Consider the following 16,082-nt stretch of genomic DNA (forward strand, 5'->3'; position numbering starts at 1 on the left):
TTTCCCTACAAGAATAAACAACTTCATTTTTAAGGACCGTGAACTAACTTATGATTATTTTTCAATAAATACTAGTTGTTTCTAATTTTAAAAACGCTTGAGAGCTCTCATTGTTTTTTGCTTATTAATTTGTTGCCTAAAGTTCAAAATAGTTTTCCCGGAAAAAAGAAAGAGTTATTTTATTACTAGTTACGAAACTAATGTGCATAAATCTGAAATTAATAAACTACTATCAAAGTTTAAATTCCAACTGGCATTGTAGGGCAGTACTGAAATTCTGACTTACGCAGAAGTACCCTCCCCCCTCCATAATTTAAGCGTCTGCTAATTTGTACTTACTATTCCAGCATTCATTATTGTCTCAATAATTTACTGATTATTTTATTTTGACTCATATTCGCATTCGAAGCTATTTTCATATCTTTATTTTCTAACGCAGCAAATTTCCAAATCGGAATGCAAAAATACCAGCTCAAAAATTGGAATAAATTTTTATTTCAGATTAATTATCAAAAATTAAATTTGAGAAAAAAGTGCAAAAATTTTTGCTTTCTTCTAATGATGATTTCCATCACGATATTTAACGATTGTGTTTGTTTTGTGCATAATGTTTCTTTTGTGTTGAATTCAATTTGAAATTATTCTTCCATAAGCAAATTGTTATTTATTTATATTTTGCTAGATATACACACATGAATTATCAACAATGTTTTTGAATGAATAAATTTCGATCGCATATTTTGATGTCAAATTTATTTCTCACTGTACAACCTTTGTTAATAAACAACAAAACCCAATATGAAGTCAAGCATGAATTTCTTGTTGTTTTTGTTTTCTCTCTCTGATGTTTTTTAATCTAAATAATTGTTGACTTTGATGTTCGATTATGCTGATATTTTTTGTCAGAATTAGACCATCTTTTGATGTGGATGTTTATAGTTGATGTATTCATGTGCGATATCTTCATTGGATAATACTCCAACAAAAATACAGTGCAGTAAATAAAAAACAGAACAAACAATAAACACCCAGACCCTCATGAACAAGTTCAGCACCCCCTAAAAATACCCCTCCCCTCATTATCCTTTGTTCTACTCAGAATTCAAATCTGTTGATATCAGTAATGTGATTTGTCAATTTGTAAATCAATCAATTCTTTTATAATTAAACATCTTTTTCTCATTTTTCGGCGGCGATTAATTAGACTGAAAGCGTTCTATAATAGAGCTTAGCTTAGATGCTCGAAAACCTACAAATTGATCTAGTTGTTACATAAAATATTGATTTATCACTACTTCGTTCACGATATCATGGATGGAGTTTAAGTCCACGCTTTAAGTTATGATTTGTAGACCATCAATTGTGTTTTTTTTGTGTTCCGTTCTATTCGAGTAGTTCAATTACTAGCTCTGCCTTATTTTTTTCCATAAAATTTGGAGCAATTTTGTCAAATTTCTTACTGAGTGAGTGAAACAGAACCAATTATTGCATGGAAGCTCCCTCTTATTGGGTGACAAATAATTTAGGCGCTAAAGTTTCAAAAATCTCACCACTATTTTGGGGGAATTATTTTGAAGGTTGTTTTGACATAAGTGGACAATATTCAATTTCCAAACGTTTTTTCTAGCAGAGTCAGCTTAAAACTTATTTTAATTACGTTATTTAAGATTAAATTGGAAAGTTCATTAAGAGACAACCGACATTTCAAAATTTTTTGATTTTGTCTACCTGCAAACTGCATGTTCATTATTTTTTATTTTTGTTCTTTTTTACAAGGTTTTAATTGGATTCAATCCGTAACTATCTTCAAATGTTTCCAACACTTCTCTCTTTAATTTGTTTAAATTTAAACTTTGGATACTGCATTTTCATGTTGACTAATATTTGAGAATAAACTTACGACTTTAGTGTTCGCCTCTTTTGTTCAGTGTTAGCCTCCACTGCGCTATGTGGAAGGTTTCTAGTTTCATTAATATTTGCGGCTTATTGCATTGATTAATTGAACGTCAAGACAACGCAAATCAAGCCACAATATTCACGTTCATGTCTACGTGAGAGTCCGTTTTTGATGGTTTATCATCCGAAGGGTTATATGGCGTCAAATCTGCACAACAATGGCAAAAATGTATCCAGAGCAAGGTTTTTTATTTACTAATCACGCGTCACTTTAGATGGTGATCAGATCCTGAATTCAAAATTGGCAACAAATTTTTCGAATCTTTCACGTTTGTGCCCCACCAGTCTAGTGAGCGCATATTATTTGCAACCCCCAGCACCCAGGCGCACGTGCCATATTTTTATATAACGATATGATATGTACTGAAACGCGCTCTGTATCCTGGGAGGGGCACAAACGGATAAGATCCAGTTTTTCAAATTTTCGTTGAGTAGATCGAATTTTGGAGTCAACCCCCAAACAGTCGCAATTACGAAAACATTTCTCAAGATATTCAGATTGAAGTATTCGTTCATCTTTCGTTTACACAAATAGCGTCTTCTCTTGTTGTCTTGTTCGGATAACAGATTTGAGAGCTCTCGTTGATTTGCTCAGACTAGGACGAATTCAATTGATTTTTTGACTCCTTCAAAAAACCCGAAAAATATAACTTGCAAGACGTTCGTCTGAAAAGATAGCGAGGCTTTTCTTTCGTTAAACCATTCATCAATTAAATACAATCAAGATGGAAGAGCAATTTTGAACTGAAAACTAAAAATTATCTCTTCAGAAAAACATAACTAAACTTCTTCAACAACATAATTTAGAATAATTAAGCAAAAGATCACGCTGATTAAATAGTCAGTCATCTCTGCTTTAAAAACTTTTTTGGAAAATGGAGGTCCCGGGTTGTAAACGCCTACACTCTGATGCCAACCATTAGTTTTTTATGCATTGCAAAGAGCATATCCATTGCATTGAATAGTACCCAACTATAACTAAAGAAATCTTACGAAATTTCTACGCTGAACGGCGTTGAGTACACCTGAATAGAAGATAAAATACAAATATGGCAGGTATTCTGTTTCACCCTCCAAGATTAGTGGGGATATATGTTTTGTGACCCCCGGCGCACTCGCATTATTTTTTCATTGTAACGTGATATATAACAACACTGTTGGGTTATGGACTTTCGCAAGCGGAATAAAAAGCGTTTTTAACTAAGTAAAAGAATTAATTTCTCAAAAATGAGAGAATAACAAAATGATAATTTACAGTAGAATTTAGAGATTTACAGGAGAGATCTGATTATTGAATCAAGATGGTGATTTGAATAGGGGATGAAAAAAGACTCAAAAATCAGCTGTATATATACCCATTATCAGTAAGAAAAAATCAAGATGCAAAACTAATCTTAGCACCGTGATTTATAGTGGGAGTAGCAAAGGTTACCCAATGTGGTTTGCTTCTGCAAATCAGTTGCAAAGGGAACCATAAATGGAATGCATTTGCACTTTTCTAAAAATTCATTCACACTTCCGGAGATATCATCATCATTTAATACATGCTGGGAAAGATTTTAAATCAATTAATCGAACTCTAGTAATAGTTATCTAGATTCACCAATTTGAACCGAATATTGATTCTAAGCACCATTTCTTGACGATTCATTTATATAATTTCTTTGATCGAAGTCATATTGCTTGTCTTTCTAATCTGGTAAGTCAAACTTTCTTTCTAATTCTCACTAAGTTTAAGACTATAGTTTGATCGATATTTTAACACCCCCACTCAGACTTGGGCTGATTGCAGAGAGTCTGTGCCCTTCAAAACTGCTCTGAATGTTTCCACATTCGAAACGGGTAAGGACTTTGTGAAGATGTCCGCTGCCATTTTGTCTGTAGGGACGTAATGAATTGAAATAGTCCCATCCTCCGTCTTGTCCCGGATGAAGTGAAACTTTGTTTCGATGTGCTTGCTCCTTTTGTGCATGACTGGGTTTTGGCAGAGTCTGATACAACTTTGGTTGTCTTCTCCAATTGCTATTGGACGTTTCTGTTGGATGCCAAAATCCTCTAGAAGTTGTTTCAGGTAGAGTGCTTCCTGAACTGCTGCTGCCATGCCCTGATATTCTGCTTCTGATGAAGAAAGAGCAACTGTGGCCTGCTTCTTGACACCCCAGCTGAGTGCTGCGCCACGTCCGTTGAGCTTGAAGCAATAGCCCGTTGTTGATTTTCTGTCGTTCACGTCTCCAGACCAGTCTGCATCACTTTCCCCCACTAAATCATAACTAGCCTTTTTTGTGTAAGTAAGTTTTAAACCTTTTGAAACTTGAAGAAATCGCAGAAGTTGTTTTCCGCACATCCAGTGTTGATTGGTAGGTGCATTCATGTGTCTGGACAGAATGTTGACTGTGAACATGATGTCTGGCCTCGTCTGTTTGGCCAGATACAGAAGTGATCCAATCCAACCAAGCTTCTGTAGATCCTCTGGTCCACTTCTTCGTCTCCGTTTTGTGCTGTCTGAAGTTTCAAATTCGAATCAGCTGGAGTTCTTGAGGGTTTGCATTGATCCATTTGAAACCGCTCAAGCATTGTGTCTATGTAGCGTTTATGATCGACTGTGACTTTGCCCTCTTCTCGTCTGATTCTTAGACCCAGAAACCAGTGTAGTCTCCCTCTGTCTTCCATGTGAAAGGTTGCTTCTAGTGCCTTCTTGACATCAGAGACCACTGTCATACTTCTTGATGCTACTATGATGTCGTCAACCCAGACCAAGATGAAGTTATGATCCTCTGCCTCTGATCTTGCGAACAAGCAGTGATCGTTCCTGCTTCTGGTAAACCCCTGTCTCAGTAGGAAGTTTGCCAGCTCTTTGTACCAGTTGTTAGCAGCCTGTTTCAAACCATAAATTGATTTTTTTAGTCGACATACTAACTTCCCCCATCTGATCCGCGTTTTACGAACTCCTGTGTTTGTTCCAGATACACTTCTTCCTCGATTGGTGAGTACAGGAAAGCAGTCTTGACATCAAATTGGTGCATCACATGGCCCTGCTTCGCTGATAGCTGAAGTAGAATCCTGAATTTTTCTGGCTTGCAGGTAGGCGCCAAAGACTCAAAGTAGTCCAGTCCTTCCACTTGTTTGAAGCATTTCGCCACATAGCGCGCTTTGTATTTGTCCACTTGACCACTGGGTCCCAATTTCACTTTGTAGACCCATTTGCCCGGTATGACGTCCCTGTGTGTGGGTGGTCTCACTAGGTTCCAAGTCTCATTGCCTTGGAGTGCCTTGACCTCGTCCTTCCTTGCCCGGTGCCACTGGTCCCAATCGTCACCTTGCTTGGCATCGTAGACTGTTTTGTGTTCCACATAGTCGCCCTCAGTCACAGCAAGATGGGTCCTGACTTCTCCAAAAAATTGCGGAACATTCCTTGCTCGTGTCCGTCGTCTGGGCTCTGCTCTGTCCGCGTGTTTCAGTGCATCTTCATTGAAGCCAACTGTCTCTAACTGTGAGACGTTTTCTGTGTCGCTGTCTTCCAGTGACTCTGAGTCTCTGTGACTCCCTCTTGTTGCAGTAGATCCTTCAATTAGTGCTGTTTCTCCAACATCCGAGGCCTCTTGTCTCAGTGTTGTTTCTTGAGTATTCACGCTCCCTGCGTCATGCCACTCCTCCTTTATTGCAGTAGATGGGTCCTGTCGCTCTCAGTCGTCATCGTCTTGATGACCATCACCTGTGTGCCAGATTCCCAGTTCCGACCCATCATCTAGTAGGACAGCCGTTTCTTTGTTGTCAGGGATTGAGCCCACTTCAGACTCCTTGATGATCACATCTCGAACTGCCGTCACCTTGCGTGTTTTGGGTATGTACACCAGGTATCCGTTTTCTCCTTCAGTGCAACCCACAATATTTCCTTCCAGTGCCTTGGGTTCAAGTTTGCTGACTTCTCTGTCCCTCTTCCTCATGAAGAGTGTGCAACCAAAAATAGATAATTTACTAATTGGAAGCTTAGGTTTTATACCTCTCATCAGCTCTGCTGGGCATTTTTCTCCTCCTCGTCTCACAACCAAGTTTCTGATCTTTGCTGCGTGAAGAATTGCTGCTCCCCACATCATCTTGGGAACTCCTGAGTCAATGAGCAAACATCTTGCCATCTCCAGCTGAACGGCGTTGAGTACACCTGAATAGAAGATAAAATACAAATATGGCATGTATTCTGTTTCACCCTCCAAGATAATTGGGGATATATGTTTTGTGACCCCCCGGCGCACTTGGATTATTTTTTCATTGTAACGTGATATATAACAACACTGTTGGGTTATGGACTTTCGCAAGCGGAATAAAAAGCGTTTTTAACTAAGTAAAAGAATTAATTTCTGAAAAATGAGAGAATAACAAAATGATATTTTACAGTAGAATTTAGAGATTTACAGGAGAGATCTGATTATTAGATCAAGATGGTGATTTGAATTTGGGGATGAAAAAGGACTCAAAACTCAGCTGTATATATACCCATTATCAGTGTGAAAAAGTCAAGATACAAAACTAATCTTAGCACCGTGGTTTATAGTGGGGGTAGCAAAGGTTACCCAATATGGTTTGCTTCTGCAAATCAGTCGCAAAGGGAACCATAAATGGAATGCATTTGCACTTTTCTAAGAATTCATTCACAATTCTGGAGATATCATCATCATTTAATACATGCTGGGAAGATTTTACATCAATTAATCGAACTCTAGTAATAGTCATCTAGATTCACCAATTTGAACCGAATATTGATTCTAAGCACCATTTCTTGACGATTCATTCATATAATTTCTTTGATCCAAGTCATATTGCTTGTCTTTCTAATCTGGTAAACCAAACTTTCTTTCTAATTCTCACTAAGTTTAAGACTATAGTTTGATCGATATTTTAACACCCCCACTCAGACTTGAGCTGATTGCGTAGAGCCTGTTCCCTTCAAAACTGCTCTGAATGTTTCCATTTTCGAAACGGTTAAGGACTTTGTGAAGATGTCCGCTGCCATTTTGTCTGTAGGGACGTAATGAATTGAAATAGTCCCATCCTCCGTCTTGTCCCGGATGAAGTTAAACTTTGTTTCGATGTGCTTGCTCCTTTTGTGCATGACTGGGTTTTGGCAGAGGCTGATACAACTTTGGTTGTCTTCTCCAATTGCTATTGGACGTTTCTGTTGGATGCCAAAATCCTCTAGAAGTTGTTTCAGGTAGAGTGCTTCCCGAACTGCTGCTGCCATGCCCTGATATTCTGCTTCTGATGAAGAAAGAGCAACTGTGGCCTGCTTCTTGACACCCAAGCTGAGTGCTGCGCCACGTCCGTTGAGCTTGAAGCAATAGCCCGTTGTTGATTTTCTGTCGTTCACGTCTCCAGACCAGTCTGCATCACTTTCCCCCACTAAATCATAACTAGCCTTTTTTGTGTAAGTAAGTTTTAAACCTTTTGAAACTTGAAGAAATCGCAGAAGTTGTTTTCCGCACATCCAGTGTTGATTGGTAGGTGCATTCATGTGTCTGGACAGAATGTTGACTGTGAACATGATGTCTGGCCTCGTCTGTTTGGCCAGATACAGAAGTGATCCAACCAAGCTTCTGTAGATCCTCTGGTCCACTTCTTCGTCTCCGTTTTGTGCTGTCTGAAGTTTCAAATTCAAATCAGATGGAATTCTTGAGGGTTTGCATTGATCCATTTGAATCCGCTCAAGCATTGTTTCTATGTAGCGTTCTTGGTTGACTGTGACTTTGCCCTCTTCTCGTCTGATTCTTAGACCCAGAAATCAGTGTAGTCTCCCTCTGTCTTCTATGTGAAAGGTTGCTTCTAGTGCCTTCTTGACATCAGAGACCGCTGTCATACTTCTTGATGCTACTATGATGTCGTCAGCCCAGACCAAGATGAAGATATGATTCTCTGCCTCTGATCTTGCGAACAAACAGTGATCGTTCCTGCTTCTGGTAAACCCCTGTCTCAGTAGGAAGTTTGCCAGCTCTTTGTATCAGTTGTTAGCAGCCTGTTTCAAACCATAAATTGATTTATTTAGTCAAGATACTGACTTCTCCCCATCTGATCCGCGTTTTACAAACTCCTGTGGCTGTTCCAGATACACTTCTTCCTCGATTGGTGAGTACAGGAAAGCAGTCTTGACATCAAATTGGTGCATCACATGGCCCTGCTTCGCTGATAGCTGAAGTAGAATCCTGAATTTCTCTGGCTTGCAGGTAGGCGCAAAAGACTCAAAGTAGTCCAGTCCTTCCACTTGTTTGAAGAATTTCGCCACATAGCGCGCTTTGTATTTGTCCACTTGACCACTGGGTCCCAATTTCACTTTGTAGACCCATTTGCCCGGTATGACATCCCTGTCTGTGGGTGGTCTCACTAGGTTCCAAGTCTCATTGCCTTGGAGTGCCTTGACCTCGTCCTTCCTTGCCCGGTGCCACTGGTCCCAATCGTCACCTTGCTTGGCATCGTAGACTGTTTTGTGTTCCACATAGTCGCCCTCAGTCACAACAAGATGGGTCCTGACTTCTCCAAAAAATTGCGGAACATTCCTTGCTCGTGTCCCCCGTCTGGGCTCTGCTCTGTCCGCGTGTTCCAGTGCATCTTCATTGAAGCCAACTGTCTCTAACTGTGAGACGTCTTCTGTTTCACTGTCTTCCAGTGACTCTGAGTCTCTGTGACTCCCTCTTGTTGCAGTAGATCCTTCATCTAGTGCTGTTTCTCCAACATCCGAGGCCTCTTGTCTCAGTGTTGTTTCTTGAGTATTCACGTTCCCTGCGTCATGCCACTCCTCCTTTATTGCAGTAGATGTGTCCTGTCGTTCTCTGTTGTCATCGTCTTGATGACCATCATCTGTGTGCCAGATTCCCAGTTCCCACCCATCATCTAGTAGGTCAGCCGTTTCTTTGTTGTCAGGGATTGAGCCTACTTCAGACTCCTTGATGATCACATCTCGAACTGCCGTCACCTTGCGTGTGTTGGGTATGTACACCAGGCATCCGTTTATTCCTTCAGTGTAGCCCACAAACTTTCCTTCCGGCGCCTTGGGTTCAAGTTTGCTGACTTCTCTGTCCCTCTTCCTCATGAAGACTGCAACCAAAAATAGATAATTTACTAATTGGAAGCTTAGGTTTTATACCTCTCATCAGCTCTGCTGGGCATTTTTCTTCTCCTCGTCTCACAACCAAGTTTCTGATCCTTGCTGCGTGAAGAATTGCTGCACCCCACATCATCTTGGGAACTCCTGAGTCAATGAGCAAACATCTTGCCATCTCCAGCAGTGTCCTGTAGCACCTCTCAGCTAACCCATTATGTTGTGGCGTCTCCGGTATGGTCTTCTCCTGTAGAATGCCTGCATCTAAGCAGTAAGTCTTGAACTGCTCTGAGAGAAACTCCTTCGCACTGTCTTGCCTCAGCTTCTTGGGCGTCCCCACACTGAGAACAAATCTCTTCAGGCTGGCCAATGCTTCACTCTTTGCCTTAAGCAATTCCACAAACACAAACTTCGTGTACTGGTCTGCAAACACTATGCAGAACCGGAACCCTGACAGTGACTCTACTCTGAAAGGTCCCATCACATCTGTGAACACCCTCTCCAGCTTCTCTTCTGCCTGGGTCTCTGGCACTCTTGGTACTGGAGTCTTTGTGATCTTGGCCAATGCACACATATTGCATACATCATCGAGTTCCCCCATTGTCTCTGGTGCATTCCTGACCACATCCGCTTGATTCATATGACCCAATCGTCTTTGCCACTTCCTTGCACTGTCAAGTTTCACGCTGTTGGAACTCATCTTGAATTCTAGAACGCTGCAGGGTAAGTAAAACAAATTATTTTCTTGTGTTAGTTTTACCCGAGTTCCCTTCTGGAATTTCATGCAGCTGTTTCCTCTCTCTAAAGTGAAGCTATGTCCCCACTCCTTGCATCTTGAGACTGATAGGAGGTTTGAAGAATAGTCCGGCACACACAAAACAATTTTGAGTTGGCAGTGGAATTCCCCTTTGTTTGAGGGTATGATGATCCTCACACAGCCTCTGCCCACCACTCTGGAAGCCTCTCCGTTGGGATTTCTGACCACTGATTGAATGGGTACAAAGTCCAGGAACGCATCGATGTTCGTCACTATGTGATCTGTACAACCACTGTCCACTAGCATGCCTGCTGTCTTCCACTGGGTAAGAGCTGTCCAGCATTCCTCGTCTGGTGTACTCAATGTTGGACCCATTGCCACTGACTCATGTTTGCCTCCATCTCTTTGTCTCTTGCATGCCCTGTTTAGGTGACCCTTCTCACCACACATGCTGCATTGTGCTGTCTCCTTCTTCCTGCAGTCCTTGGCAAAGTGTCCAGGGATCCCACACACAAAGCAGTTTCCTTTCTTGGGTCCCTTCTTGAAGTCACGCTTCACTGCCAGTGCCACTGAACCACTTTGTCTCTTGTGTCTCTGCACCGTGCTCTCATGAAAGTTCTGTAGCCTTTTCTTCAACTCTGTGAAGTTCGTTGCCGGGTTGAAGCTTTCCTGTATAGCAAAACTTTCATACCTCATTGGCAGACCATTGAGGACCAAGGCGTTGAGGAGGGTCTCTGAGACAGCTTCCCCTGCTTCTTTTAGCCTTGTGAGCAACTTCTGTCCTCTGATGAAGAAGCTGTCCAAATCCTCAGAATCCTCGAGCTGCAGTCGAGCAAGCTGTGCCACTAAAGTCACCACTGTCGGCGTCTCCACACTCTGAAATCTCTCTTGCAAAAGCTTCCAAGCCTTTGCTCCATCTCCAATGCCATCATCTCCCACACAGTCATGTCTCATCAGCATGAGGGTTGTTGCATCTAGAGTCAGTTCCAGATGGCACCACACATTGTTCCGTTTCTCCTTGATGTCTGCAACTTCCTTCTCATATGCATCCTTTAGCACCTTGTGGTTCTTCTTCTCATCATTGGTTGCCCCATTGGCCAGTGGCGCAGGCTCATTGGGTTGCTCCTCTGTCCCCAGTAGTGATTTGTAGAGTCCCTTCGTCTGCATCATTGCCACAAATCTTGTGCTCCAGCCTTTCCTGTGTAGGTCAGCAGCTTCACTGTCTGTTGATCCATCTGAGTTTGAGCAGGCAAAACAGTTTTGAAAAGAAAAGGTACTAAGCAGAAAATGATTATGACTGTCAACAACAAATTAGTTTTGTTTTGGAAATTAATTTTATGACTTAGAAAATTGCTGGGCCCATAACCTGTTGGGTTATGGACTTTCGCAAGAGGAATGAAAAGAGTTTTTAACTAAGTAAAATAATGAATTTCTCAAAAATGAGAGAATAACAAAATGATATTTTACAGTAGAATTTAGAGATTTACAGGAGAGATCTGATTATTAGATCGAGATGGTGATTTGAATTTGGGGATGAAAAAGGACTCAAAAATCAGCTGTATATATACCCATTATCAGTGTGAAAAAGTCAAGATACAAAACTAATCTTAGTACCGTGATTTATAGTGGGGGTAGCAAAGGTTACCCAATATGGTTTGCTTCTGCAAATCAGTCGCAAAGGGAACCATAAATGGAATGCATTTGCACTTTTCTAAGAATTCATTCACACTTCCGGAGATATCATCATCATTTAATACATGCTGGGAAGATTTTACATCAATTAATCTAACTCTAATAATAGTTATCTAGATTCACCAAATTGAACCGAATATTGATTCTAAGCACCATTTCTTGACGATTCATTTATATAATTTCTTTGATCGAAGTCATATTGCTTGTCTTTCTAATCTGGCAAGTCAAACTTTCTTTCTAATTCTCACTAAGTTTAAAACTATAGTTTGATCGATATTTTAACAAACACATAATTTGTAACTGGGAGTCAAAAGAACCCTGGGGAGGAGGAAACGGAATAGATCACAAATATGCCGCATTCTTAGAGCATTCGTGAGCAGTCCCATTTTGAAGTTTTTATAATGTCACCGTTTCAGAGCGCGAGATTAATATAGACAAATAGGTTTAAGAACAATACCCCCACGAAAAGAACCACCACCACATTTTACATAGGAAATAAACCCCCCTTCGAAATAAACTCCCACGGAAATACACCCCATCGGAATTGAACCCCCACGGAAAAGAATCCCTACTTGACGATTAGCAAGCTGCGCATTTAGCGTGCCTGGCCATGCCTTAACGGCCCGTGGGACTTGATACGAAACTATCACAACCTAACAAATTATTGCAACCAAAAACTCAAATTTAAAATGGGGGTTTATTTCCGCGGGGACTTATTTCCGCGTGGGCTTATTTCCTTGGGTTTTTTTTCTCGGGGGTTTATTTCCTAGACCCTTGACAAATGAACAACTTACCAGATTTACATTTTCATGAACTACATACAGTAGTCTCCTTTCATTTTCACCCAGCAACGTTTATTTGTTTGTCAGTGCACGTGTTTCAAGAGTAACTCAAATGGATGTCGCAAATGGTCTAAGAACAGACATGTGCTTCGCCCCAACAGGAGGCGGTCACCTGCGATATATTTTTATTAGTCAACAAAATGATCTTCCACGGGGCAAGAACACAAATTCGACAAAAACTGTTGATCGGAAGTTCATCAAGGATTAGCTGTTTTTTGTGTTGGAATATAAATTATTTGATAATCACTCACAGAATATCAGTTTCGGTTTTTGCAAGTAACATTGACATCCATTCAGTATGAAGCAGCTCTAGAAAATAGGTCTTCAAGGCTATCAGGGATAATTTGGGTCTTGTCAAATGTGATCTACCTATCTCTCTCATTCTCTCGTGGCCTAAGGCGCCAAAACTGAATATGATCATGGAAAAATACACTCTCATCGGATGATTAAACCCTGGTTACGTTGATTATTGACACTGCTCTCGAGGTAAGATCTTATTCTAAACCTTCAGTGTATTGGTTATTAAATATTTTTTCAAACTTGCTAAGAGTACTTTAAGTTTAGTTGTATATAAGAGGGTGTGAATGCTATTGTAAGGATAGCTTAAAATTGATGCATTTGTAATATTGACCGACCATCCATGAATGAAAAAATTATGTAACTGCAAAATGCTGCATTATTAAATCACGCAAAATTTCACAATTTATTTAAGGATTCTTTTTATTTCTCAGCGTTAGTGCTTGTTATCAAAAGACGAGAGGCAAATTTCGCAGTTCTTCTGAGAGAAAAAAAGGAAAGATTTGTCGATAAAACAAAACACCTGACTTATTTCTAAAGCTCATCAGACAGTTGGTGAATAAATTTTTAAAACTCCTTGTCAACTATTGATTTTATAGTCACTTCATGTTTATCTAAAGAAACTCAGGTTTATGTCAAAATATACTTCAATTTCAATGTCAGGGGCGAAAACAAGTTGTTTTTGTTTTTTGTTTTTGTTTTTACTAATCAGTTGTGAGTCGTGTCTCATTTGTGATGATGACATTGCTACAGTTGCTGCACTTCAAAGAACCTCTTCCAGGTATTATTGACAACATTATGTCGCAAAACTTAAAATATTTTCAAATTCTATTCTATCATTTTCTTATCTTGTTAGCCCGTAATTTGTCATTGTCTTCCAAGATAGTTGTGGTTTACAAAAATGAGAGAAAGTTCAAAATAATTGGTACATAATTGCATTAAAGTCATTTCTAATTACAGATTTGGAAGACAAATTATAGATTTGAAATTGCCCATGTTTTAGGGAATCCTTTTTCTAAATTGAATTTGGCGTAATTCAAAGAAATTAAAAAAGTTAAATCTAGGGCTAAGTGGAGCATTGTAGGAAAAAATCTCTCCTACTATTGCATTATGTACTACTTGCGGCGTAATAGAATTTTTAGGACAAAATTTCTTCAACTGTACGGACGGGTCACTACTGATTATAGTCAGCAAGAAATACATAAAGCGCTGGCATTTATTTAGCTGGAATCAGTTTTTCTAGTAAGATATTGCAGTATTTTCAGAAAAAATTTTGCAAGATCTAGCTAGTTTTTTCTTGCATTTCTTTCCGCCGTCTGGCGAGAGCATATTTATCTAGCAAAATTGTCAAAATAATTATTTATTTGGAGTGCAGAAACCAAGAAACCATCAAGTAACAAAAAAATAAACAACAAATACTTTATAACTAATCTCCAAACTGGAGTGCAGAAATTTGGTTGCAACATAGTGGTTATTTGGTGATCATTGGTACTTCCGTGATGATGAGGCGAGAATTTGAGTTGATGAGAAATTTTTGATGGGAATTTGGGGGGGGGGGGGCAAACTAAATTGCCATCATCCAGTCGCTAAGAAAAACTGTTTATATTAAGTTGGAAACAAGTACCGTGATTTATAGTGGGGGTAGCAAAGGTTACCCAATATGGTTTGCTTCTGCAAATCAGTCGCAAAGGGAACCATAAATGGAATGCATTTGCACTTTTCTAAGAATTCATTCACACTTCCGGAGATATCATCATCATTTAATACATGCTGGGAAGATTTTACATCAATTAATCTAACTCTAATAATAGTTATCTAGATTCACCAAATTGAACCGAATATTGATTCTAAGCACCATTTCTTGACGATTCATTTATATAATTTCTTTGATCGAAGTCATATTGCTTGTCTTTCTAATCTGGCAAGTCAAACTTTCTTTCTAATTCTCACTAAGTTTAAAACTATAGTTTGATCGATATTTTAACAAACACATAATTTGTAACTGGGAGTCAAAAGAACCCTGGGGAGGAGGAAACGGAATAGATCACAAATATGCCGCATTCTTAGAGCATTCGTGAGCAGTCCCATTTTGAAGTTTTTATAATGTCACCGTTTCAGAGCGCGAGATTAATATAGACAAATAGGTTTAAGAACAATACCCCCACGAAAAGAACCACCACCACATTTTACATAGGAAATAAACCCCCCTTCGAAATAAACTCCCACGGAAATACACCCCATCGGAATTGAACCCCCACGGAAAAGAATCCCTACTTGACGATTAGCAAGCTGCGCATTTAGCGTGCCTGGCCATGCCTTAACGGCCCGTGGGACTTGATACGAAACTATCACAACCTAACAAATTATTGCAACCAAAAACTCAAATTTAAAATGGGGGTTTATTTCCGCGGGGACTTATTTCCGCGTGGGCTTATTTCCTTGGGTTTTTTTTCTCGGGGGTTTATTTCCTAGACCCTTGACAAATGAACAACTTACCAGATTTACATTTTCATGAACTACATACAGTAGTCTCCTTTCATTTTCACCCAGCAACGTTTATTTGTTTGTCAGTGCACGTGTTTCAAGAGTAACTCAAATGGATGTCGCAAATGGTCTAAGAACAGACATGTGCTTCGCCCCAACAGGAGGCGGTCACCTGCGATATATTTTTATTAGTCAACAAAATGATCTTCCACGGGGCAAGAACACAAATTCGACAAAAACTGTTGATCGGAAGTTCATCAAGGATTAGCTGTTTTTTGTGTTGGAATATGAACTATTTGATAATCACTCACAGAATATCAGTTTCAGTTTTTGTAAGTAACATTGACATCCATTCAGTATGAAGCAGCTCTAGAAAATAGGTCTTCAATGCTATCAGGGATAATTTGGGTCTTGTCAAATGTGATCTACCTATCTCTCTCATTCTCTCGTGGCCTAAGGCGCCAAAACTGAATATGACCATGGAAAAATACACTCTCATCGGATGATTAAACCCTGGTTACGTTGATTATTGACACTGTTCTCGAGGTAAGATCTTATTCTAAACCTTCAGTGTATTGGTTATTAAATATTTTTTCAAACTTGCTAAGTGTACTTTAAGTTTAGTTGTATATAAGAGGGTGTGAATGCTATTGTAAGGATAGCTTAAAATTGATGCATTTGTAATATTGACCGACCATCCATGAATGAAAAAAATTATGTAACTGCAAAATGCTGCATTATTAAATCACGCAAAATTTCACAATTTATTTAAGGATTCTTTTTATTTCTCAGCGTTAGTGCTTGTTATCAAAAGACGTGAGGCAAATTTCGCAGTTCTTCTGAGAGAAAAAAAGGAAAGATTTGTCGATAAAACAAAACACCTGACTTATTTCTAAAGCTCATCAGACAGTTGGTGAATAAATTTTTAAAACTCCTTGTCAACTATTGATTTTATAGTCACTTCATGTTT

The sequence above is a fragment of the Convolutriloba macropyga genome, chromosome 14 (genome assembly GCF_964194025.1).
Source record: "Convolutriloba macropyga chromosome 14, txConMacr16.3, whole genome shotgun sequence".
Classification (NCBI taxonomy): domain Eukaryota; kingdom Metazoa; phylum Xenacoelomorpha; order Acoela; family Convolutidae; genus Convolutriloba; species Convolutriloba macropyga.